Here is a 15,482-nt window from a genome sequence, read left to right on the forward strand (position 1 = left end):
TATTTTCTGTAGTAAAACCTTGTAGGATCGACACTAATGACCCCTTGGTAAATTCATAATTTTGTCTACTTTTTAGAAATGTTTAGCCGGCCAGGATCCAGCATTGTTTTCCCACCCATTTCTGTCACTAACTGGAACGAGGCTGAAAGCACAAAAAATAGTAAAAATGGGGAATGTCCCAGTAAAATGCCTACTGAAAGGATCAAAACTGTATTATAGGTGAATAGCTGAGTGGATTAGTAAAGCCAGCCATTACCTGCGCCATAATACAAATAAATGTATGTGTTGGGGGGCTATGAAGAGATGAAGGGCACTTTTGCTAGGTGGTAGTGAGGGAATCCGAGGAGGAGGTCATGGGAGCACCAATAATGATTGTGGGATTTGCTTTTTTGAGTGTCTTGAGAGAACATGCTGATTGAGGGAAGAAGCGAAGGTAAGGTGACCTCTATTGTTGCAGGTATCACACACACACCAACCAGCAATTTTGTGACCGTCTACATAGGCTAGTGTTTTAGAACGACAGTTTAACCGGTAGCAGAGATGGCACCTCGATGGATGACTTCTGCTCAAGCCCTCACTCGAGTTATAGAGGACAGCTCTGGCATAGGATCAGTGACTGAGACAGCTGATACTGAGACAGCATCTGAGAGATAGGGCAATGGAGCAGACTCGGGAGTGATTTTTCAGTCAGAGGAGTCCCATTCGATAACTCCTCTTCCAGTGATTATGAGGGAGGTGATGAGGACAGTCCTGCTGTCCCTTCGCAAGCACAGTCTGTGCAGCGGGACAATAGCGGGTTAGCCCAACACAGGGGAGCAGGTGCATGCAGCAGCAAGCACAGAGAGAGTGCTCTCTTGGGAGCTCCCCAATTTAGTTCAGCCCCAAATTCCACCACCAAAATCGCATTGTGGCGACATCAAAATTATCTATCACAAAACAAACTGGTTTTGTGAAGCAGGCACCTGTATTTTTGGTCCTGGGCTCGGCAGCCATATAGGGAAACATACCAAACCCAGACAATTTCTGGAAACTAGACATCCGGGGGAGTCCACAGAGGTGTGACTTGTGTGGATTCCCCAAAGTTTTCTTAACCACAATACCCAGCAAAGTTGAAATGTTGAATAAAAAACTATTTTCTTGCATTTCTGTTACACAAACTACAGAAATATGCTGGGATTCACAAAATTCCTACCACCCAGTGTTTCCCCACCTGTCCTGATAAAAACGCTACCCCACTTAAGAGCCTGTACCTAGTGCCTGAGTCAGGTAATGGATCACCTCAGGGTCAACAGTTGCCCTCATGTAAGGACCAGCATTGACCTTTGTGTGATTTGTTCCTGTTGTGGGCCCTAGGCCTACCCACACAAGTGAGGTACCATTTTTATCAGGAGGCATGGGGAAATGCTGGGTGGAAGGAAATTTGTGGCTTCTCTCAGATTCCAGTACTTTTAATCACCAGAATGTGAGGAAAAATGTGGTTTTTGCCAAATATTGAGGTTTGCAAAGGATTCGGGTTAACAGAACCTGGTGAGAGCCCCACAAGTCATTCCATCCTGGATATCCCTTGGTGTCTAGTTTTCAAAAATGCACAGGTTTGGTAGGTTTCTTTAGGTGCCGACTGAGCTAGAGGCCAAATCCACAGCAAGGCACTTTGCAAAAAACAGCACTTTGGGAAAATGTGATGTGTCCATGTTGTGTTTTGGGGCATTTCCTGTTGCGGGCACTAGGCCTACCCACACAAGTGAGGTACCATTTTTATCGAGAGACGTAGGGGAACGCTGGGTGGGAGAACATTTGTGGCTCCTCTCAGATTCCAGAACTTTCTGTAACCGAAATGTGAGGAAAAGGTGTTTTTTTTGGCCAAATTTTGAGGTTTGCAAAGGATTCTGGGTAACAGAACCTGGGGAGATCCCCCCAAGTCACCCCATCTTAGATTCCCCTAGGTGCTTAGTTTTTAAAAATGCACAGGTTTGGTAGGTTTCCTTAGGTGCTGGCTGAGCTAGAGGCCAAAATCCACAGCTAGACACTTTGCAAAAAACAGCTCTGTTTTCAATGTAAAAATATGATGTGTCCATGTTGCGTTTCCTGTCGCTGGCATTGGGCGTACCCACACAAGTGAGGTACCATTTTTATTTGGAGACTTGGAGGAACACAGAATAGCAGTACAAGTGTTAGTGCCCCTTGTCTTTCTCTACATTGTTTCCTTCCAAATGTAAGACAGTGTGTAAAAAGACGTCTATTTGAGAAATGCCGTGTAATTCACATGCTAGTATGGGGACCCCGTAATTCAGAGTTATGCAAATAACCACTGCTTCTCAACACCTTATCTTCTGCCCATTTTGGAACTACAAAGGTTTTCTTGATACCTATTTTTTACTCATTATATTTCAGCTAATGAATTGCTGAATACCAAGTATAGAATGAAAACCCATTGCAAGGTGCAGCTCATTTATTGGCTCTGGGTACCTAGGATTCTTGATGAACCTACAAGCCCTATATATCCTGGCAACCATAAGAGTCCAGCAGACGTAACGGTATATTGCTGACATCGCAGAAAAAAGTTAGAGAGTAAAACATGGAGAAAATGGCTGTTTCTTACCTCAATTTCAATATTTTATTTATTTTAGCTGTTATTTTCTGTAGTAAAACCTTGTAGGATCTACACAAATGACCCCTTGGTAAATTCATAATTTTGTCTACTTTTTAGAAATGTTTAGCTGGCCAGGATCCAGCATTGTTTTCCCACCCATTTCTGTCACTAACTGGAACGAGGCTGAAAGCACAAAAAATAGTAAAAATGGGGTATGTCCCAGTAAAATGCCAACATTGTGCTGAACAATGTGGTTTTATGATTCGAGTCTGCCTATTCCTGAAAGCTGAAAAGATGGTGATGTTAGCACCTCAAATCCTTTGTTAATGCCCTTTTCAAGGAAAAAAACCACAAGCCTTCTTCAGCAGCCCTTTTTCCCCATTTATTAAAAAAAAAATGAAATTCTTGCTGTATTTTGGCTAATTTTTTGGTCTCTTCAAGGGGAACCCACATACTTTGGGTACCTTAAGAATCCCTAGGATGTTGGAAAAAAAGGACGCAAATTTGGCTTGGATAGCTTATGTGAATAAAATGTTATGAAGGCCTAAGTGCGAATTACCCCAAATAGCCAATAAAGGGCTCAGCACTGGGGGGGGAGGGGGGGAGGGGGCAGCAGCTAAGGGGTTAAGGTAACCAGCATTTCAAGAACTCCAGATGGCTCTGATGGTTCAGGAGAACATCAAGGGCCTGATTCTAACTTTGGAGGACAGTGTTAAACCGTCCCAAAAGTGGCGGATATACCACCTACCGTATTACGAGTCCATTATATCCTATGGAACTCGTAATACGGTAGGTGGTATATCCGCCACTTTTGGGACGGTTTAACACCGTCCTCCAAAGTTAGAATCAGGCCCCAAGTGTCTTAAGGCATGGTGAATGTTATTTTGTAGTTGGGCGCAAAACACAAATCTTTCTTCCTGTGTTCTTCTTTTTCTGGTATTGTTTTGGTAATGACTGAAGCAACAGTGGACCTCAGATGCCCTAATAGTTGGTAATATTTTGATCAAGAAATGTAAAAAATAAAGGGGCCTTTTCTCAGAAGTCACTTTACATAAACCAAAGTATCTTGAACTTGATGTCTTGCTATAGTAGAGGCCAGTGAAGGGAGTTTCGTGTCAGAGAGATGAGCATTTGAGATTCTGCAAATTGTATCAGACTTAGGGGGTCATCCGCCCGCCAAAGTTCCCCCGCCAGAACACCGCAGCTCGGTCAAATGACCGCCGCGGTGATTCTGAATTTCCCGCTGGGCGGGCGGGCGACCGCCAAAAGGCCGCCCGCCCGCCCAGCGGGAAAGCACCAGCAACGAGGAAGCCGGCTCTGAATGGAGCCGGCGGAGTTGCTGGTGTGCGACGGGTGCAGTTGCACCAGTCGCGATTTTCAGTGTCTGCCACGCAGACACTGAAAATCAATGTGGGGCCCTGTTAGGGGGCCCTCGACACCCGTTCCCGCCAGCCAGGTTCTGGCAGTGAAAACCGCCAGAACCAGGCTGGCGGGAAGGGGGTCGGAATCCCCATGGCGGCGCTGCTTGCAGCGCCGCTGTGGAGGATTCCCTGGGGCAGCGGGAAGCCGGCGGGAAACCGCAGGCTTCCCTTTTCTGACCGTGGCTTTACCGCCGCGGTCAGAATGCCCCCGGAAGCACCGCCAGCCTGTTGGCGGTGCTTCCTCCGTCACCTACCCTGGCGGTCTATGACCGCCAGGGTAGGAATGACCCCCTTATTCAGGATTCCTTGAAACTGATGGAATTGTGTTTTTGGTCTCTAGCATAGAGGGAGAATATTAATATAGCTACATTTTGGTAGGATTAAGATTAGTTTCATTTGGTTGAGATGGTTGGTCTGAAGAAAGGTCATTCTTCATTGTTGATTTGTCTTTCTCATCACATACATTTTGTGAGGAATGAAAGACACTCCATTTTCCTGCCTTTTTGTTGCAATTGCAGCCTGCTTTAACATTGATTTCCATGTGAAGTATGGGAGTGGAGTATTGGTAGGGTCACATATGCAAATATGTAACCTCCGTTTTTAGTGAGATTTTGTGGGAAACTAAGGGCCTGATTTAAATGTCAGTGGAAGGAAATACTCTGTCATAAGTGCGACCGATATCCCGTCCGCTGTATTATGATCCCATTATATCCTTTGGGTACCGTAATACGGTGGATGGAATATCCGTCACGTTTGTGACTGTGTATTCTCTCCGCCAACATCTAAATCCGGCCCTGAGTCTCTTTAGAGCCAGAGAGTGATTTAGGTGTCATTAGCATAAATCTGGCTAGGATTGGTGATAGAATCTTAATTTATGTTTAAATAAATATTTAAAATTCACATTGAAAAATCACTGCAAAAGTGAAGTTATAGTTATAAAACAAAACATACTAGCCACTGCAATTTGTCAGCTGTAGTTTGTTCTGCAATCCACAACGCTCACAAAAGTCGAGCAAACAAAAAACCTTGCAAACAAAATGCAGTGCTATTGACCTCCATATTTTTATTTTTGAAAACCACAGATTCAACAATGGATAATAAAATGCTTATTATGATAAATATAAGATAAATAACAAATATGTGCAGCATTAAAACAGGTAATTAGGAAGATTGAAGTCCAAAAAAGTCAACATATCAAAAATAAGCAGAATCATTTCTGTTAGACTTTTCATCCTTGGCGTGGTCTCCCTTAACTTTTTGCCTCTGTTCCCCAGGTTGTTGATGTGTGCTGGACTCTGATTTTGCTGTTTTTGTTACTCTGGGCACTTTACCACTGCTAACCAGTGCTAAAGTGCAAGTGCTCCCTTACAAAATGTGTATGTGATTGGTTTATCCATGATTGGCATATTTGATTTACTAGTGAGTCCCTAGTAAAGTGCACCACAGGTGCCAGGGCCTGTAAATCAAATGCTACTAGTGGGCCTGCAGCACTGGTTGTGCCACCCACATTAGTAGCTCTGTAGTCATGACTCAGACCTGCCATTGCAGTGTCTGTGTGTGCAGTTTTACCTGTAAATTCGACTTGGCAAGTGAACCCACTTGCCAAGCCTAAACCTTCCCCTTTCTTACATGTCAGACACCCCTAAAGTAGGCCCTAGGTAGCCCCAAGGGCAGGGTGCAGTGTATGGTTAAGGTAGGACATATAGTAATGTGTTTTATATGTCCTGACAGTGAAATATTGCTAAATTCGTGTTTCACTGTTGCAAGGCCTGTCCCTCTCATAGGTTAACATGGGGGCTACCTTTAAATCTGATTAAAGTGTAGATTTCCTTTGGGAGCGGATGGACATGTGGAGTTTGGGGTCTCTGAGCTCACAATTTAAAAATACATCTTTTAGTAAAGTTGATTTTAAGATTGTGCGCTTGAAAATGCCACTTTTAGAAAGTGAGCATTTTCTTGCTTATACCATTTCTGTGACTCTGCCTGTTTGTGGATTCCCTGTCTGGGTCAGTTTGACAGTTGGGCTGGTTTCACCTCACACTAGACAGTGACACAAAGGGAGCTGTGGTGTAGCCTGCATATCCTGATGAGCCATCTGTGCTAGGAGGGAGGGGAGGAGTGGTCACTCGCACCTAAAAGGGCTGTGCCTGCCCTCACACAATGCAGTCTCCAAACCCCTGGTGAGTGTCTGGGGCCTGGCCTGGGCAAGGCAGGATTTCACATTCCAAAGAGACTTTACTTTGAAGTAGGCCTACTTCAAAGGAGAAACTGGGTATAAGAAGGGCACCCAAAACCACAGACTTTAGAACACTTCTGGAAACAAGAAGGAACCTCTGCCTGGAGAAGAGCTGAAGAGCTGAGGAGAAGTGCTGCCCTGCCTGTGACTGTGCTTTGTGGAGCTACCCTGCAGTTGCTGCTTCTGCCAGAGTAAGAGGGCAAAGACTGGACTGGACTTTGTGTGCCTTCCATCTTGTGAAGAAATCTCCAAGGGCTTGATTTAGAGCTTGCCTCCTGTTGTTTGAAGTATCAGGGACAGCAAAGACTTCTCTCTGCCAGCACCTGGAGTCTCAGGAGAGACTCCTGCTCTAACAAGTGCTGCCCTATCCAGTCCCTGGGCCCTTGAAAGGAAAGCTGGTGGAAATCCAAGGAAATCGACTTCGGGCGACTCCGGATCGACGCCGCTCCTGAATCCAGGGACGCCGCCTGCATCCGATGCTGTGACCTTCACTGGAACACGACGCTCTTCGCAGGCCCGATGCCGCTGCAGCCCCACTGAAGTCCGCGACTCCGTGGAAGTCGCCGCACCACGTCGTGACCGACGCTGCTCGAAGTGCGCGGATTCAACGTTTCGCACAGACGCCGCGATCCCCGACTTCGCGCATCGGCTTGTTTTCACTCTTCACCAAAGGTACTGTACTTGGGGGTCTACGCGACTCCGTGTCTGGCGCCGCTGGTGTCGGCTTGTTAGGAACGACTCCGTCATGATGCCGTTTTAACACCTCATCGAAGCATTTTTGTTTCTAAGCGCTATTTTTGAGTTTAATCTTTACAAATTCATAACTTGACTTGTGAATGTTGGATTTTTGTCGTTTTGGTCTTGTTTTGTTTAGATAAATATTTCCTATTTGTCTAAACCTGTGTTGTGTCATTTTGTAGTGTTTTCATTAAGTTACTGTGTGTGTTGGTACAAATACTTTACACCTAGCACTCTGAAGTTAAGCCTACTGCTCTGCCAAGATACCAAGGGGGTAAGCAGGGGTTAGCTGAGGGTGATTCTCTTTTACCCTGACTAGAGTGAGGGTCCTTGCTTGAACAGGGGGTAAGCTGACTGTCAACCAAAGACCCCATTTCTAACATTGGTGATCAGCGGTTGGGATTTGTACTTGTATTTGTACTTGACATACAATGATTAAGTGTACACTACTGTTTGAGTTCAGACCACTACGTGACCACATACTACTTGTTTGGTGATCTTTTGATTTTTTTCTCTTTGGGACTGTTTTTGTTCTACTTCAATTTTTTTTCGCTGATTGCTTGATTGACTTTCTTTGGAACTTCATTTGGGAACTTGTTTTTCTGCCTTTGGAACTTTGCACTTGTTTTTGAATCTTCATTATATCCCATGCTGGAGATGCATCAGCTGGAGGTGACTTTGACCTTGAGAAATTGGAGAGTTATACCAAAGCTCAGTTGAAGCAGTTCTGTAAAAGTTTTGACTGTCCCATTAAGAGCTCATCCAGGAAGGAGGAGCTGCAAAAGGCGCTGAGGGCCAGGGTGACAGCCAAGAGCACTGAAGGGCACACAGAGGATGAGGGAGATGAGGAGGATGAGGAAGAGTGTTCAGTACACAATGGTATTGTGTGTGGGCCTGTTATGTCCAGGGAGAAGGTCTCCAGGGCAGGAAGCAGTGTCTCATCCAAGGGTCTGACACCTGAGGAGTTACAGGACAGACAGGCAGAAAGGGAGTACCAATTGGAGCAGAGGAGGTTAGCCCTTGAGGAGAGGAAGTTAGCGATGGCTCATGAGCTTAGCATGAAAGAGATGGATCATAGAAGCCAGTCCAGTAGAGATGGTGGCAGCAACCCTACAGTGCAGCCTGAGAGGAGGGTGCACATTCCTAAAGACCTTGTGAAAGATTACAAGAGGGAGGATGACATATACTTGTGGTTCAAGGGGTATGAGTCTGCTCTCCACATGAATCTGGTCCCTGAAGCTCATTGGGGGGCGGGTCTGTGGAAGCACTTTGAGGTAGAGGGGAGGGACACACTGACAGCCATAGGGGATGCTCAGAATCTCACCTACTCTCACATGAAGGATGCCTTGCTTACAAGGTATGGTCTTACCCCTGAGCAGTACAAGGATAAGTTTAGGTCCTACAAGAAGAATGATTCCCAAACATGGTTGGAATGTGTTGATTCTTATTGCAGGTCACTGGATGGTTGGGTGAAGGGCAGTAAGGTAACTACGTATGAGGGGCTTTACAATCTGATTGCTTGGGAGCACTTGTACAGTTTACGTTTTCCAGAGCTTCGCCAACACCTGATTGACAGCAAGCTGACTGAGCCCAGGAAGCTTGCGCAGGAAGCGGACCGCTGGGAGAGCACCAGGGTCCAAAAGAGGTATGGGGGAGACCACGCCAAGGGTGGGCAGGGTCCCTCTCAGAAGAAAGGGGGGTAAGGGCAAACAGGGGAAGCTCTCTAAAGGGCCCCAAACTGATTCCCAGGGTAAGGATTCCCAACCCCCCAGTGAAAAGAATCCATGGTTCACCAAAGGGAAGCCAGTGGCAGGTGGTCCCCCATGTAAGTGTTATGCATGTGACCAGGTGGGTCATGTGAGGGGGGACCCCAAATGCCCCAAAAGTACACCGGCACCCACTGGTGCACCGTCCCAGGGTTTGGCCAGTGTAACGCTTGGGGGGGAGTTGGTTTCAGGTGGGTGGGAACCAGCTGAGATGACCCTTGCCTTACTAGGGGACAGTGAGATGGTCCAGAGAACCAGAGTGCCTGAAAAAACTAAGAAGTACAGGCAGTGGGTGACCATTAATGGACAGAGGGTGGAGGCTCTGAGAGACACAGGAGCCAGTGTGACTACAGTGAGGAGTCAACTGGTGTCTGAAGAGCAGATTGATCCCCGGGTACTTCACCAAGTAGTTGCAGTGGACATCTCAGAGCGCCTGTGCAGAGTGGCGCAGGTTCCCTTTGAATGGGAGGGGTCTCAGGTTCCTTGAAGGTAGCTGTGAGTCCAACCATGCCTGTTGATTGTTTGCTAGGCAATGACCTGGAGGATTCCCCTTGGAAGGAGGTGGAACACAGGTCTCACTTGGAGATGTTGGGTCTGCCTGAGTGGGTATGCGTATCCACCCGGTCAATGGCAGCCCGTCAGGGTAATCAAGAGCCCCTGGAGCCTGAAACAGTGGCCCAGGGGACCGCCAAGAAGAGGAAGGGCAGGGAGCGTGGGAAACCGGCCCCAGAGGTTTCCACAGTCCGGGTGGAGGCGGAGCCTGAGGGTGACGCACCAGAGCCTACAGGGGAACAGGTGGCTGAACTGGGGGAGGTCCCTGAGCTGTCGCAGTGGCAGCAGGAAGGGGGGCCCACCAGGGAAGCATTCTGTGCAGCACAGAAGAACAGCCCTACTTTGGAAGGTTTGAAGCAGCAGGCTGGAGACCAGGCGGCTGGCAAGGAGCCAAGATCACACCTGATTTATTGGGAGGATGACCTCCTGTATAGCGAGCCTAAGGTTCCTGAGCCTGGGTCAGCCCGTGTGCTGGTGGTACCCCAGTGCTTCAGGGCCTTCCTACTGGGGTTGGCTCATGATGTGCCTTTAGCTGAACATTTGGGGCAGGACAAGACCTTTGAGAGGCTTTTCACCCACTTTTACTGGCCCCTAATGCGCAGGCGCTCAGATGCACATTGCAGGTCTTGTCAGACTTGTCAGGCAAGTGGCAAGAGTGGGAGGAAATGTAAAGCTCCCCTCCAGCCTTTGCCTGTTGTCAGTACTCCCTTCGAGAGGGTAGGCATTGACATTGTGGGGCCTCTGGATCCAAAGACAGCCATGTGCAACAGGTTTATCCTGGTCTTGGTGGACCACGCCACCCGGTACCCAGAAGCCATTCCTTCGAGATCAATCACTTCCCCTGTGGTGGGTCGTGCATTGATGGGGGTTTTTACCCGCATGGGGTTCCCCAAGGAAGTGGTATCTGATAGGGGTACCAACTTCATATCCACGCATATGAAGTCTCTGTGGAAGGAGTGTGGGGTAACCTACAAGTTCACCACCCCTTACCACCCCCAAAGTAATGGTCTAGTTGAGAGATTCAACCGCACCTTAAAAGGCATGATCATGGGCCTGTCAGAGCCCTTGAGGTGGAAGTGGGACATCCTCTTACCATGCCTTCTGTTCGCCTACAGGGAGGTGCCTCAAAAGGGATTTGGGTTTAGCCCCTTTGAGCTGATTTATGGCCACCCTGTGAGGGGACCTTTGAGTCTGGTTAAGGAAGCTTTGGAGAAAGCTCCTAGTAAACCCCCCCAGGATGTATTCAGTTACATGCTGGCTTTGAGAAACCAGACTGCTCGCTTCAGGAGTCTCGCTCAGGAGAACCTGGAAGCAAGCCAGGAGGATATGAAACAGTGGTATGACCAGAATGCCACTCTGGTCGAGTTTCAACCTGGTCAGAAAGTGTGGGTGATGGCGCCAATGGAGCCTAGGGACCCTCCAGGATAAGTGGACTGGGCCATTTGAGGTGGTGGAGTGCAAGAGCGAAGTCACCTACCAGGTGGACTTGCGGGCTCCAAGGAACCCTTTAAGGGTCCTGCATGTCAACCGCCTCAAACCTCACTTTGAGCGGACTGAACTGTCCATGCTCCTTGCGACAGATGATGGGGTAGAGGAGGAGAGTGAGCCTCTTCCTGACCTCCTGTCTGCAGGAGAGAAAGATGGGTCAGTGGAGGGAGTGATCCTCTCCCCCTCCCTGACTGAAGAGCAGCAAGGTGACTGTCACCACGTGTTGGGACAGTTTTCCTCACTGTTTTCCCTGATCCCAGGAGTCACACACTTGTGCACACATGATGTGGACACTGGGGACAGTACACCTATTAAACAGAAGGTTTACAGGGTGACTGACAGGGTCAGGGCATGCATTAAGGATGAGGTATCCAAGATGCTTACCCTAGGGGTTATTGAGCACTCCAGCAGTCCTTGGGCCAGCCCAGTGGTATTGGTCCCAAAGGCTGCTGCACCGGGTGCCACTCCAGAACTCAGGTTCTGTGTGGACTACCGGGGACTCAATGCGGTCAGCAAGACTGACGCACGCCCCATCCCCCGAGCTGATGAGCTAATTGACCGGTTGGGAGCTGCCAAGTACCTCAGTACGTTTGATTTAACATCTGGGTACTGGCAGATTGCCTTAACTGAGGGGGCCAAGGAGAGGTCAGCATTCTCTACACCAGATGGACACTTTGAATTTAAAGTGATGCCATTTGGGATGAAGAATGCCCCTGCCACCTTTCAGAGGTTGGTCAACCAGGTGTTGGCAGGACTGGATGAGTTCGGTGGCGCCTACCTGGATGACATTGCTGTGTTTAGTTCCACATGGGAGGAACACGTGCAACACCTCTGGAGAGTGTTAGAGGCCCTGCAGAAGGCAGGCCTCACTATTAAGGCGAGCAAGTGCCAAATAGGGCAGGGTTCTGTGGTGTACTTAGAACACCAGGAGGGGAGTGGCCAGGTGGCACCCCTACAGCTTAAGTTTGACACGATTCTGGCTTGGGAGCCTCCCAAGACCCAGACTGAAGTGAGAGCCTTTTTAGGTCTCACAGGATATTACAGGAGGTTTGTTAAGGGATATGGTACCATTGTTACCCCCTTAACTGAGTTGACTTCTAAGAAGCAACCCAGGAAAGTGATCTGGACAGAGGCTTGCCAGAACGCTTTTGATGTCCTTAAGGCTGCCATGTGCAAAGCACCTGTGCTGAAGGCACCTGACTACTCCAAGGAGTTTGTTGTGCAAACAGACGCCTCAGAGCATGGTATTGGAGCAGTACTCTCACAGCTTAATGAAGAGGGCCTAGATCAACCCGTAGCCTTCATTAGCAGGAGGTTACTACCCAGGGAACGTAGGTGGAGTGCCATAGAATATGAAGCATTTGCTGTGGTCTGGGCACTGAAGAAGCTAAGACCCTACTTGTTTGGGACTCACTTCCGAGTTCAGACCGACCACAGGCCCCTCAGATGGTTAATGCAGATGAGGGGTGAGAATCCAAAACTGTTGAGGTGGTCCATTTCCCTACAGGGGATGGACTTTACGGTGGAACACCGTCCTGGTACAGAACACGCCAATGCTGATGGTCTGTCCAGGTTCTTCCGCCTTAGTGATTAGAACTCCCATGAGGTTAGGTAGTTGCTCCCCACTGTCAGCTGGGGGGGACACGTGTTAGACTTTTCATCCTTGGCGTGGTCTCCCTTAACTTTTTGCCTCTGTTCCCCAGGTTGTTGATGTGTGCTGGACTCTGATTTTGCTGTTTTTGTTACTCTGGGCACTTTACCACTGCTAACCAGTGCTAAAGTGCAAGTGCTCCCTTACAAAATGTGTATGTGATTGGTTTATCCATGATTGGCATATTTTATTTACTAGTAAGTCCCTAGTAAAGTGCACTAGAGGTGCCAGGGCCTGTAAATCAAATGCTACTAGTGGGCCTGCAGCACTGGTTGTGCCACCCACATAAGTAGCTTTGTAGTCATGACTCAGACCTGCCATTGCAGTGTCTGTGTGTGCAGTTTTACCTGTAAATTCGACTTGGCAAGTGTACCCACTTGCCAAGCCTAAACCTTCCCTTTTCTTACATGTCAGACACCCCTAAGGTAGGCCCTAGGGCAGGGTGCAGTGTAAGGTTAAGGTAGGACATGCAGTAATGTGTTTTATATGTCTTGACAGTGAAATATTGCTAAATTCGTTTTTCACTATTGCAAGGCCTGTCCCTCTCATAGGTTAACCTTTAAATCTGATTAAAGTGTAGATTCCCTTTGGGAGCGGATGGACATGTGGAGTTTAGGGTCTCTGAGCTCACAATTTAAAAATTCATCTTTTAGTAAAGTTGATTTTAAGATTGTGCGCTTGAAAATGCCACGGGGATCAGAATATAAAAGTTTAATAAATTAAATAAAATGAGGGACAAAACCAAACTATTGAAGATTGATAAACATAAAATGCCAATTATACGATCAAGAGCCTTTTCAGCATTCAGAAATAAGGCTGCAAGATAGAAAACAACCTGGTATTATCAGCAGCAAGCCTGTCCTTAACAAAACAGGACTGATCATATTTTACAAGATGGGGATTAACATTTTCAAGGTGTGGTGCTAAAATCAAAGCAAAGATTTTCAATCAAAACTAATTAAGGAAATGGGATGATATGTTTTACAAATGGTATGATCCTTATCTGGTTTAGGAATAAGCACAATTAGGGGCATATTTATACTTTTTGATGCAAAACTGCACTAACACAGTTTTGCATCAAAACTTTTAGCACCGGCTTACACCATTCCTGAGCGCCAGCCGATGGCCATATTTATAGAATGGTGCAAGCTGGTGCAAAGGGTCGGTGTAAGGGAGGGGATTAGCAGTGATACAGTCCACTAGTAGGCTTTTTAACTGAAGGGCCTTTATTTTCTTTATGATACTGTCTTTTTCATGAAATACAAAATAATTTGTTAAGTACTTCTCTTATTAAACAGCCTTCACATTTCCTTTGTAGTGGGCATAAAGGAGGTTCGCTTGGACTGTCCTGGACTGATCCTGTTCGGCGGAGTCTTCGAATGGATGTTCCTCCAATAAAATACAGAGATGACAGAATCAGGGAAGTGGCCTCTTTGGGAATTATACAGGTTTTTACCAGGGCACCAGGGAGGTGTAAGTGGGAGGTAAGTGAGGGTGGGGTAAATAGTACTTCTTCATGTGTGCACAGTGATTTACACCACTAAAGCTGTGAAGTCTGCTCTTTAGTATGGCATGCAATGGAGACTGAGAGCCTGAGTCAATAGGGTAATTCTCCCCTTAATTTTAGGAGAAATGTGCAACTTCCTCACTAATTCCCCTCTTATTGAGGTTTCCCTTGTGTATCTCCCTCCCTTTTTTCCTTTTTACTACTGCCCGTCCCTCTTTCCAATATGCCTGTAGCTTGTGTCCAATATGCTGGACTGCTCTGCGGTATTCTCTGCCGGGGGCTTCTCTGGATGGCTTGTCTGCTCCCTCAGTGAGTTCTTCAGTTTTCCTTCGCTGCACTCATCTCATCTGCAACGTTGTTCGGGTCCCGGATCTTCTCCTCCTGGTTGTATCTCCTTGGTCCCGCTTTCCACCTCCACTGAGACGCCTGTGTCTCTCACTTTCTCCTTTTCTCTCTGGTGCGGTTTGTGCCATGAGGTCGCGACCCCAGAAGTGCTCCGTGTTTTGAGCAGAGCAGTTCTCTTCTGTGTCCCCGGGGCACTTCCTCATAGTTTCTTGACTCGTGTCACGGTCCGAATCGGAGGAGGTCTGCAACAGTGGGCTAGAGTAAACAAAAATGACGTTAGCTGCGTGGGGGTGGCGGTATGGGAGAAGGAGGTTTTGCACCAAAATAATGGAGTTAGTCTGGTTAGAGGCAAAAAATGCCTATAACCAGCCTACCGTCATTTTCTGATGCAAACACATCCATACCACATGACTCCTGTCTTAGAAAAGACAGGAGTCATGCCCACCACCCCAATGACCAGCACAGGGGACCAGTGTCCCCTGGGCATGGCCATTGCACACTGTGCCATGCAGGGGGACCCCAAGTTGGGACCCCAATGGCACTTTAATTAAAAATCAAATACTTACCAATACTTACCCTACTTACCTGGGATGGGTCACCCATCCTCCGGTGTCCCTCTTGTGTGGGTGGTAGTGTTCCTGGGGCTTGAGGAGGGCACCTGTGGACCCATTCCTTGGTATTTAAAATGGAAATGGGTCCACGGGTCCCCAAACGCCTGGTCTGACTAATTATTTAGCCCCTCCTCTCACCTGTGCATAATTTTTTCATGGGGGAATAAATATGGGGCTATGGGGTTAGTACCATTTTTTAGATGGGAACGCCTACCTTGCATCTCATTGACACAAGTTGAGTTCACACATCTAAAAAATGGTGAACACTCCAATATTTTGACGTTGGACGTGTCCAACGTCAAAGAGCCAGATGTATCAAGCCTATATGCATTCGCAAACGGTGCGAATGCCCGTTTGCAAATGCAAAAATGCCTTTCAGTATGTATGAAAGGCATTCGGAACGCAATAGCGATTCCTTAAATGTACGAGCCCGTTTAGAGAATCGCAAATTGAGATTCCCTAAGTAAGATATCGTAAATAAAGAATCCTTATTTGCGATTTCTAAACCACATGTATCAAGCAATTCCTTTATGCAAATTTGGCATTAAGGAATCGCAATTACCACCAAGTAAAACTT

At 47.4% G+C, this 15,482-nt stretch overlaps 1 long non-coding RNA gene across 2 annotated transcripts in view; it reads left to right on the plus strand.

The window, feature by feature from the left end:
- The window catches only part of LOC138283344 (uncharacterized), a 338,849-nt gene that overhangs the window by 251,385 nt on the left and 71,982 nt on the right, over positions 1–15,482 (plus strand). For both annotated transcript variants that reach the window (XR_011201203.1, XR_011201202.1), the window contains one exon: positions 13,761–13,926. This is a non-coding gene — a long non-coding RNA (uncharacterized lncRNA). The remainder of the gene's footprint in view (positions 1–13,760; positions 13,927–15,482) is intronic.

This window comes from Pleurodeles waltl, chromosome 3_1 (genome assembly GCF_031143425.1).
Source record: "Pleurodeles waltl isolate 20211129_DDA chromosome 3_1, aPleWal1.hap1.20221129, whole genome shotgun sequence".
Lineage (NCBI taxonomy): Eukaryota > Metazoa > Chordata > Amphibia > Caudata > Salamandridae > Pleurodeles > Pleurodeles waltl.